We start from the raw sequence: 11,146 nt of genomic DNA on the forward strand, positions 1-11,146 counted from the left end.
GGTGAGCCACTCTTCGGCACATCTTCACAAGTCCATTGACACCACAATGGATGGCAAGATTCAAGCACTTGATCTCTTCATGATGCTCCACTAGAACTTGCACATGGCAATCTTGATGACGATCACCACTTGATGCCATCCTTTCCATGGGTTGTATGATATCTTCCTCTTGACGCAAGCCCATGGACACGTACCTAACCCCACAAAGAACTCTCACATAGACCATGGGTTAGTACACAAAGTGCAATGGACAATGCTTACCATACCATGGGATCACTTGATACCTCTCAGTACATCTTCTACGCTTTGTGAGTTGATCAACTTGATTCACTCTTGACTTAGTCTTGATCAACCTTGAATCTTTCCAACTCTCTTCATTTGTATGATGTCTTGAAGGTAAACATGAATGATCACACAATCTTCTTCTTCAAGACATGCTTGCAATAAGCTTAACACTTACATGACCAATCTTTGGATAATTCCTTAATAGCACCTTGGTCAACTCATAAACTCCTTGAAACCAACACATGGACTTCAAGAAAAGCCTATGGACAAATCCTTAAAATATAACTCAAGACAACCATTAGTCCATAGAGATTGTCATCAATTACCAAAACCAAACATGGGGGCACCGCATGTTCTTTCAATCTCCCCCATTTTGGTAATTGATGACAATCACTTTCAAGAGAGTTTATATAAGGAATTATGCATCACAATGCAATGCAACAACCAATGATGCAGGAGAATGAGATGCAAATGCTTAGGAACAAAACCAAAGAAAGGAGAAAACTTTGAAACCTTCTCCACAAAACTCTCTGAAACTTCTCCCCCATTGGCATCGATTGCCAAAATGGGCTAAAATCTTAGAAGGCCAAAATAAATTGTGGTCCTCCATAAATTGTGTATTTGTCAACAAAAGAGTAGAATGCAATACACATATCCAACTGTCAATACTTGGAGGAAGACAAACTATATTGAGGCCCAAAGATTGCAACAGAGAGATATGCCACAAAGACATAACAAAGAGAGAGACAAGCAATCAGAAGATACCAAAAGAAGCAAGCAATCAACGGATATCAATTGAACCAACTAGAACAATGATCCTACATGCCACAAGAATAAAGATATTATGATATGAGCAAAGGATTGTTCTAAAGAAACTAGAGACGCTCCCCATGATTTGTGCACATATAAGAATTTTTGTATTTGAATACAAAGTGCTCAAAATAGGATCATAGCTCCCCCAAAATCAATAGAAACTCACATCCAGTGCAAGTGAGCATATAGGAAACAAAGCCTAGCGCTTGCAACAAGCACATGGTTGAGCAACACGTAAGGGAGGTAACTTAAGAATAGTCTCAACCAAAACCGATGTGTGTGAGTCAAGGCAATGCACTTGAGAAGACTAATGTACGGATGAGCATTAAGCATCAATATAGTCCTGAAAGAAAGAGATACATGGTGCAAGGCATGTCATTCCCACACACAACTTGCGAACGGGTTCACAAGCTCACTAATAAGCATATAAAGAACCAATGCTTGTGACAACCCATGGTGAAGATAGACGATGAAAGCCTCATCAAGACGAGGGATACCAATTAGATGGCAAAGGCCTCATCAGGACAAGCAAAAGGAAAAAGATCTTCACCACAAAAGAGTGCATCAAGATGCAACTAAGTAAGACACGTACTCAAGGCAAATGCTTTCACGGAGCCACCAAAGAAATAACATAAGAAAGACAAGGTGGACGTGAAGGAAAGGAAATCAACTACAGATGTAATTTCTCTCAAGTGTATAAGGTTCTAGGTAGACGAAATCATGATGACATATATCTACAAAGAAGGATGTACACCTGAAATAGTTACAACATGAAGTAACCAGATATCCACAAGGAAGTCATAAATATACCAATAAGATATTTGCTTGCAAGCATAGCACTTGGCTAGATATGGTCTTATTGTATATAAATGAATTCCAATCACAGATCCATCAAATACATCACAACTAGCAACAAGAGATCATCGTTGGGATGCTTTGAGAAAGGAAACAAGTATCACAAGATATGAAATGAATATCATGCCAAGATGCAACCTACACAAGGTTGAATGCAAGAGAGGAAAGCATGAATAGATACTTGTTACCGAGATATCATTGGAAGGATGTAGTAGATACCAATTGAAGGTAGATAGTAGTTCATTGATCATCCTAGCTTGACTCCAATATGCACATGGTGACAACACCTTCCTTGTGAGTGAGCCGAGCATCCAATGTATCTCCAAATGTTCCTAGAAGAACAACACAAACTAAACGGTACCCAAACTCATTGGGACCACATAGTTAGAAACACCAATACATAGGAAAAACTCCACATAAATAGGTGCATATAGATATGAAAATAAACATCATGCACATCACATCCAATTTGAGACTTGGTGGAGTTTCCCCTATATATTGGGTCAAAGAAAGAAAGCATGCCAAATAAAATACATGAAGTAAACATGCATGCTCAAGACTTTCAAAACCCGAAACCAAAAGACAAATAAATGCCAAGTGAAAAGGATACCAAATGGAGAAATCATCACTTGGAAGATATCATTAAAGATACATCAAGGAATGAGATATCCATTGATACACACTAAACTAAAGATGTCAAACTCCCAAAGAGAGGATGGTTCCAAACAAACCAAGCTCTCAACAAAGTTTCATGATGGCACAAAGTACCAAAAAGAAATGGCTTGCCTTCCACCAAAACACACTTGATAAGGATCACAAGAAGAGTGTTCTGAAGAAAATAGAATAGCTCCCCCACGAGTTGTGCATTATATAGGATTTGTATTTGAATACAAAATGCACAGGGTGGGATCACCACTTTCACTATATCTAGAAAACACTAGACAAGAACAAGAAATAAACAAGATCCACAAGTGGTATGGAAGACAACGGGAGTTGACACAAACCTTGGTAAGAGAAAAGGCAAGTAAAACAAAAGCCAATGTAAAGATGATCAATAAATTCTGCCACACATAAATGACTACCAATTGTCAAAAGACAAGAAGTACATGGAAAGAATTCCCAGTGGTAGATAGCAAGGATATCCAACATCATCTTCACACCACACACAAGCAAATTGCAACTTGTAGAGCTAACATGCCACCTAGGAACAAGATAATCTATAATATCAACACTAGGTGACAACATCTCAAATGTACACATTTCCTAGGCTAGTAATATACATAGCATATTACTCCCCCATAATGTGATACCAATGAAGAAAACTTAACAAGAGGCAATAAGAGGATCCAACACGAGATAATCAATGGAATTTTTAGAATTTGAATTTCTCATGAGAGATATACCACCTAGCGACTAGATAATCTTGAAATATCAATACTAGATGGTATTACTCATGTGCACACATTTATAGGATTGTGAGGTGCACAAAGCAAACCACTCCCCCATAATGGATATTCCGTTAATCTCTCACAAGAGCCAACTAAGAAATAAACAAGATGCACTAAGGCTCAATGAACGACACACAAGTACATGGTGTGCAAACCAACATACACAAAAGCAATTTGGAGACACATCATATACAAACACATGCAAGGAACAAAACCAAAACATGCAAGGGGGCAAGTAACTTTCAAGGTAAACAATTTAAGTACAAGTTACCGCAAGGAGGCACATTGGATATAAGATAGAAACTTGATAATCCAATTGACTTGGCTTGAGACAAAGAGAATGATGAAGTCTCCTTAATTATTCATAATGTAGACAAGTCTCCAATGCCCTCCAACAACACCTATTGATCAAGTTTGAGCTTGTTGGTCCCCAACCAAGTTGGGTCCTAAGAGGTTAGTCACAATAGGTTTGGCTACCCAAATGGTTCTTTGCTTGACACCACTTTGAGTACCAACAAACTTGGCAAACACATTGCCAACCTTATCTTTACCAAGAGAATAGATATCATCAATAATAATTGGGTTGGATAAGTTACCACTAGTGCATGAAGAAGCGACGTGACCTTTCTCACGACATAAGTAGCAACGTCTACTCTTCACTTTCTTCTCACTTGATTTCTCAATTTGAGAAGCATTAACTTGAGTCTTCTTGGGAAGAGGCCTTTCTTCAACTTGATGTTGAGCATGAGATTGAACTTGTGCCCTCTTCCCTTGTTGCTTGACACTAATGGCCTTCTTCTTCAATGGGCAAGATCTAACATGATGCCCTTCGACTTTGCACTTGAAGCAAACAATCTTGGCCGAATTCTTGACTTGTTCTTGGCCCTTCTTCTTGTTCAACTTGGACTTCTTCTTCTTGTTGGAGTTGAATCCAAGTCCACCTTTGTCATTGGGGGATTTTTGCACACTCAAGATATTGTTGAGTGTGGCCTTCCCTTCATGACACTTTTCCAAGTCTTTCTTCAAAGAAGTGACTTGGGCCTTGAGCTCTTTGATTTCCTCTACATGGTTAGTCTCAACACAAGTACTAGAGGAAGTATAAGCTTCATCGTTAGAGCAACAAGGCAAGGAAAGCAATTCATCACAAGATTTACCAACATTGTGAGTAGATGAATTACAAGGACTGGCACATGGCAATATACTATTTTGACTAGAAGTAGTGCCAGTATCCACATGAGGCTCACTAGATGTTACCTTAGCAATCATGGCCTCATGAGCTATCTTTAGCACACTATGGGATACTAGAAGATCATCATGAGAGCTTGAGAGCTTTTCATGACTTTCTTCCAATTTCCCATAATTGCAAGATAGCACCTCAAGTTGAGCCTGTAGCTCAACATTCTCCTTCAAAATGGATGCTTCACAAGTAATAGAATTAGTATCACAAGCATCATATTAACAACAAGAGGAGAAGGCAACTTGGCAAGCTCTTTTAAATAAGCGACTTCAAGTTGAGCATGAGACTCGGTGAGTTTGATGAGCTCACCCTTCATTACTCTTGAGCCATTTTTGAGGTGCTCAAAATCCTCAAGGAGTCTAGCATGAGCAACTTCAAGCTTAGCATTTTTAGTTTCAAAAACATTGGCCACCTCAAGAGCTCTATCAGTAGATTCCTTCACTCTAGACAATTCTAGAGCAAAAGTCTCCTCAAGAGATTCCTTGGTGGTTTGTTCAAGTTCAAGAGCTTCAGCGAGGTCCGCAATCTCATTAGCGTAATCACGCCCATGACCTTCCATTTTATCAATGGTGACCTCATGCTCCTCAAGACAAGATTCCAACTCATCAATATATTTCTTGCTCTCAATAGCAATGGACATAATTTCCATGAAGTTGGAACGAGCAATTTTATTTTTATGAAGAGCTTTAAAAACCATTTCCCCCTTAATTTTTAAGGAGGCAACATTATCATTCTCTTCATCATTATCCTCATCATCATTAGCATCAACATGATCATCAAGAGACATATTGGGGTACAAAGTAGGAGATACCTTTGACTCCTTAGCCATAAGGCAAAACACAATAGATGATGATGTAGGATCCCTTGAGGCACCATTAAATACCACATCTTGTTCCATGGAGTGTTCGGTTTCCTCTACATTGTTAGCACAACAATTCGAGGAAATAGATGCATTTTTATCATGGAAACAAGACATAGCAAGCATATCATCATGATATTTAGTCAAGCAATTTCTACATGATATGCAAGGACTATCAACACAAGCACGTGAAACATTTGGAGTGCTCAAAGTGTTAAAGCCCAAAGAGGGAGCATTGCAATAATATAGTGATGAAGGATCATCCACAATAAGCATACTATCATCATTGCAATGACCAACACTACTCACCATATCATTACCTTGTGGCAAACCACATGTAGGTCAAGTAGAAGAAGTTGAGAAGATTATATGACCAGAGGTGGAGGGAGAACAACCATCCCCACAAATCTTGGACACACCATATTTATCTTGAAGCTTTGTCCATAACTCATGAGCATCCCGGAATGGCATGAGTTGAAATATAACTACATTGCTCAAAGCATCGAAAAGCACATTAGAGGCTTGAGCATTGAGATAAGAGTTTTTCTCATCCTCTAAAGATAATCTTTGGGGATCCTTTGGAGGAGAAAAACCCATATCTACAATTCGCTCTAAATTTGGGTCCATGACCCTAAAGAGATTAAGCATGTGAATTACCCAAACATCAAAATTTGTGCCATCAAAACTAAGAGTGTCAGAGAATCCTAATCCCCTAGTCGACATCTTTACTCTCTAGGCGGTTAAGCCCAACAAAGAGAGACAAGGCTCTGATACCAATTGAAAGATCGAGGATGTCGCCTAGAGGGGGGGTGAATAGGCGCTTTAAGATAATTACGGTTTAGGCTTGAACAAATGCAGAATAAACCTAACGGTTAATTTGTCAAGCACAAAACCTAAAACAACTAGGCTCACCTATGTGCACCAACAACTTATGCTAAGCAAGATAAGCAACTATGTGATAGCAAGATATATGACAAAGAACAATATGGCTATCACAAAGTAAAGTGCATAAAGAAAGGGCTCGGGTAAGAGATAACCAAGGCACGCGGAGACGATGATGTATCCCGAAGTTCACACACTTGCGGATGCTAATCTCCTTTTGGAGCGGTGTGGAGGCACAATGCTCCCCAAGAAGCCACTAGGGCCACCGTAATCTCCTCACGCCCTCGCACAATGCAAGATGTCGTGATTCCACTAAGGGACCCTTGAGGGCGGTCACGGAACCCGTACAAATGGCAACCCTTGGGGGCGGTCACCGAACCCGTACACTTTGGCAACCCTTGGGGGCGGTCATCGGAACCCAGCAAGATGCTCGGGGCGATCTCCACAACCTAATTGGAGACCCCGACGCTTGCCCGGAGCTTTACACCACAATGATTGAGCTCCGAACACCACCAACCGTCTAGGGCGCCCAAGCACCCAAGAGGAACAAGCTCAAGGGCACCAAGCACCCAAGAGTAATAAGCTTCTAAAACTTCACTTCCACGTATCACCGTGGAGTACTCAAACCAATGCAGCAAATGCAATGGCAAGGGCACACGGAGTGCCCAAGTCCTTCTCTCTCAAATCCCACCGAAGCAACTAATGCTAGGGAAGAAAATGAGAGGAAGAACAAGAAGGAGAACACAAAGAACTCCAAGATCAAGATCCAAGGGGTTCCCCTCACATAGAGGAGAAAGTGATTGGTGGAAATGTGGATCTAGATTTCCTCTCTCTTTTCCCTCAAAAACTAGCAAGAATCCATGGAGGGATTGAGAGTTAGCAAGCTCGAAGAAGGTCAACAATGGGGGAAGAACACGAGCTCAAAGGATAAGGTTCAATGGGGAAGAAGACCCCCTTTTATAGGTAGGGGAAAATCCAACCGTATGCTCACAACCCGCACAGAGCGGTACTACCGCTCGTCCTCGCGGTACTACCTCTAGGGATCGCGGTACTACTGCTTGCGGTGCAAAAAAAATACTTCCGTACCTACATCCGTAGGACTTGGGACGAGTTTTTTGGTCCGGAGCGGTACTACCGCTGTAGGAGCCGCGGTAGTACCGCTCTGGAGCGGTAGTAAAAAATTACATCCGCTCCAATTCGCGGCAGTACCGCTGCAGCCTTTTCAGAACACTAAAACTGCCACAACTTTTGCAAACGGACTCCGAATTTGATGAAACCAAGTTTGTTGGAAAGCTAGTGACAAGGGCTAACGCAATATTGAAATAAATATCAATAAGAAGCAAATTAGAAAAGGCCCATACGAAAATGGTGAGAACCCTTCCTCGGATAAGACCGGTAAAACCTTCAACACCGAAAACATCATAGTAGACGCATGCGAACTCCATTTTCGATGAACTCAAGCTTGTCATCAAGATGACCATAAGCTCTAAGACTCAAAAAGAGAACCAAACAAGAACCAAGAAACATGATGCAAGGATGCAATGGTTTGAGATCTCTACTAACGATACGATCAAGCTACCAACTTGAGAGCCCCCCTTGATAGTACGGCAAACGATCCTATAACCCTGTCTCCCAACTACCACCATGAGACCGGTAAAATAGAAAACCTGTCAAGGGAAAACCTTTGCCTTGCACATGGTCCACTTGAGCTAGATGATGACGATCTTGACTCCCTCAAGTTGGACCACCTTTCTTGATTGCGTTGGCTCGATGAAGACTAGATGATTGCTCCCCCATTGTCCACTATGGGTGAGCCACTCTTCGGCACATCTTCACAAGTCCATTGACACCACAATGGATGGCAAGATTCAAGCACTTGATCTCTTCATGATGCTCCACTTGAACTTGCACATGGCAATCTTGATGACGATCACCACTTGATGCCATCCTTTCCATGGGTTGTATGATATCTTCCTCTTGACGCAAGCCCATGGACAGGTACCTAACCCCACAAAGAACTCTCACATAGACCATGGGTTAGTACACAAAGTGCAATGGACAATGCTTACCATACCATGGGATCACATGATCCCTCTCAGTACATCTTCTACGCTTTGTGAGTTGATCAACTTGATTCACTCTTGACTTAGTCTTGATCAACCTTGAATCTTTCCAACTCTCTTCATTTGGATGATGTCTTGAAGGTAAACATGAATGATCACACAATCTTCTTCTTCAAGACATGCTTGCAATAAGCTCAACACTCACGTGACCAATCTTTGGATAATTCCTTAATAGCACCTTGGTCAACTCATAAACTCCTTGAAACCAACACATGGACTTCAAGAAAAGCCTATGGACAAATCCTTAAAATATAACTCAAGACAACCATTAGTCCATAGAGATTGTCATCAATTACCAAAACCGAACATGGGAGCACCGCATGTTCTTTCACGGAGGCCCAGCCCGTATTGTTGTTTTTTTTGCCTATTTCAGTGTTTTGAAGACAAGGAATATCAAACGGAGTCCAAACGGAATGAACCCTTCGGTAGCGTGATTTTTGGAACGAACGTGATCCAGAGGACTTGGAGTGCAAGTTAAGAAGCAGTCGAGGCGGCCACGAGGGTGGAGGGCGCGCCCACCCCTACTGGGCGCGCCCCCTATCTCATGGGCCCCTCGGGCGTCCACCGACCTACTTCTTCCTCCTATATATACCCATGTACCCCGAGAACATCAAAGGCGACCACGAAAAACTATTTCCACCACCGTAACCTTCTGTATCCGCGAGAACCCATCTTGGAGCCTTCGTCGGCGCTTCGCCGAAGGGGGAATCGACCATGGAGGGCTTCTACATCAACACCATAGCCCCTCCGATGAGTTGTGAGTAGTTTACCACAGACCTTCGGGTCCATAGTTATTAGCTAGATGGCTTCTTCTCTCTTTTTGGATCTCAATACCATATTCTCCTCGATCTTCTTGGAGATCTATTCGATGTAACTCTTTTTGCGGTGTGTTTGTCGAGATCCCATGAATTGTGGGTTTATGATCAAGTTTATCTATGAGAAATATTTGAATCTCCTCTGAATTCTTTTATGTGTGATTAAGTTATCTTTGCAAGTATCTTCAAATTATCAGTTTGGTTTGGCCTACTAGATTGATCTTTCTTGCAATGGGAGAAGTGCTTAGCTTTGGGTTCAATCTTGTTGTGTCCTTTCCCAGTGACAGCAGGGTCAGCAAGGCACGTATTGTATTGTTTCCATCGAGGATAAAAAGATGGGGTTTATATCATATTGCATGAGTTTATCCCTCTACATCATGTCATCTTTCTTAATGCGTTACTCTATTCTTTATGAACTTAATACTCTAGATGCATGTTGGATAGCGGTCGATGTGTGGAGTAATAGTAGTAGATGCAGGCAGGAGTCGGTCTACTTATCACGGACGTGATGCCTATATACATGATCATGCCTAGATAATCTCATAATTATTCGCTTTCTATCAATTGCTCGACAGTAATTTGTTCACCCACCGTAATACTTATGCTATCTTGACAGAAGCCACTATTGAAACCTATGGCCCCCGGGTCTATCTCTTATCATATAAGCTTTCAATCTACTTTTATTTGCATCTTTACTTTTCCAATCTATATTATAAAATACAAAAAATATATTTATCTTATCATATTATCTCTACCAGATCTCACTTTCGCAAGTGGCCATGAAGGGATTGACAACCCTTTATTGCATTGGTTGCGAGTTATTTGTTTGTTTGTGTAGGTGCGTGGGACTTTTGAGGAGCCTCCTACTGGATTGATACCTTGGTTCTCAAAAACTGAGGGAAATACTTACGCTAGTATTGCTGCACCACCCTTTCCTCTTCAAGGAAAACCAACGCAAGCTCAAGACGTAGCAGCGTACACCCCAGGACAAAATGGACATGAGTACTATAGAAGGGTAGGAAAAATATACAAGCTTACATTCGACCTTGGGTGCGAGGACCTAAGCCTAGCTGTGTTCAAATGCCGATGGTTCGACCCATATGAGGGGCTGAGACATACGCCTTCCCTTGGTTTGGTTGAAGTTAGACCATCCACCGTCTATGCAGGAGCTGATCTCTTTATTGCGGCTACCCAGGCCACACAAGTTTATTATCTTCCCTACCCATGCCAGAAAGAGTACCTAAAGGGTTGGGAAGTTGTGTTCAAGGTGGCGCCACATGGTAAGCTACCGGACCCGAATGATGACGATTGTTAATACATTAACCCCATGACATATGAGGGAGTGTTCTATCAAGAGCAACCTGATGATGTTGATGTGGTCTGATACAATGTCGCTGCCCCCTTGGGTGTTGTTGATGTGGATCCAAACGATAATGATGCACGGAATGATGGTGAGGCCATTGTGAATGACCAAGACATACTTATGCTAGAGAAATTAAATGAAGACGTCGAAGATGAGGAAGAGCCTCCACCTACGTCAGACAACGAAGATGATATGCGTGATAGTGACAATGAGACCGTTCGAGGCACCGATTACAATAGTGGTGATTCGTACGGGTTCTAGTAGATGTATGTTTCATGTCTTTTCTTCTATGGTTTTATTTATGAATGTCCTTTTTTATTCCTTTTTGTTATATCTTTTTCTTCATTATTAATATACTAACTTTTTATTCTCTTTTCAATGCAGGCTCGGTAAGCATGGGAAAGAGCAAGGCCGATGGTACTGGTTTGCTAAGCAAACTCGCCACGAGGGTTAGTCGGAGTGGTCA

This window comes from Triticum dicoccoides, chromosome 2B, assembly GCF_002162155.2.
Source record: "Triticum dicoccoides isolate Atlit2015 ecotype Zavitan chromosome 2B, WEW_v2.0, whole genome shotgun sequence".
Classification (NCBI taxonomy): Eukaryota; Viridiplantae; Streptophyta; class Magnoliopsida; order Poales; family Poaceae; genus Triticum; species Triticum dicoccoides.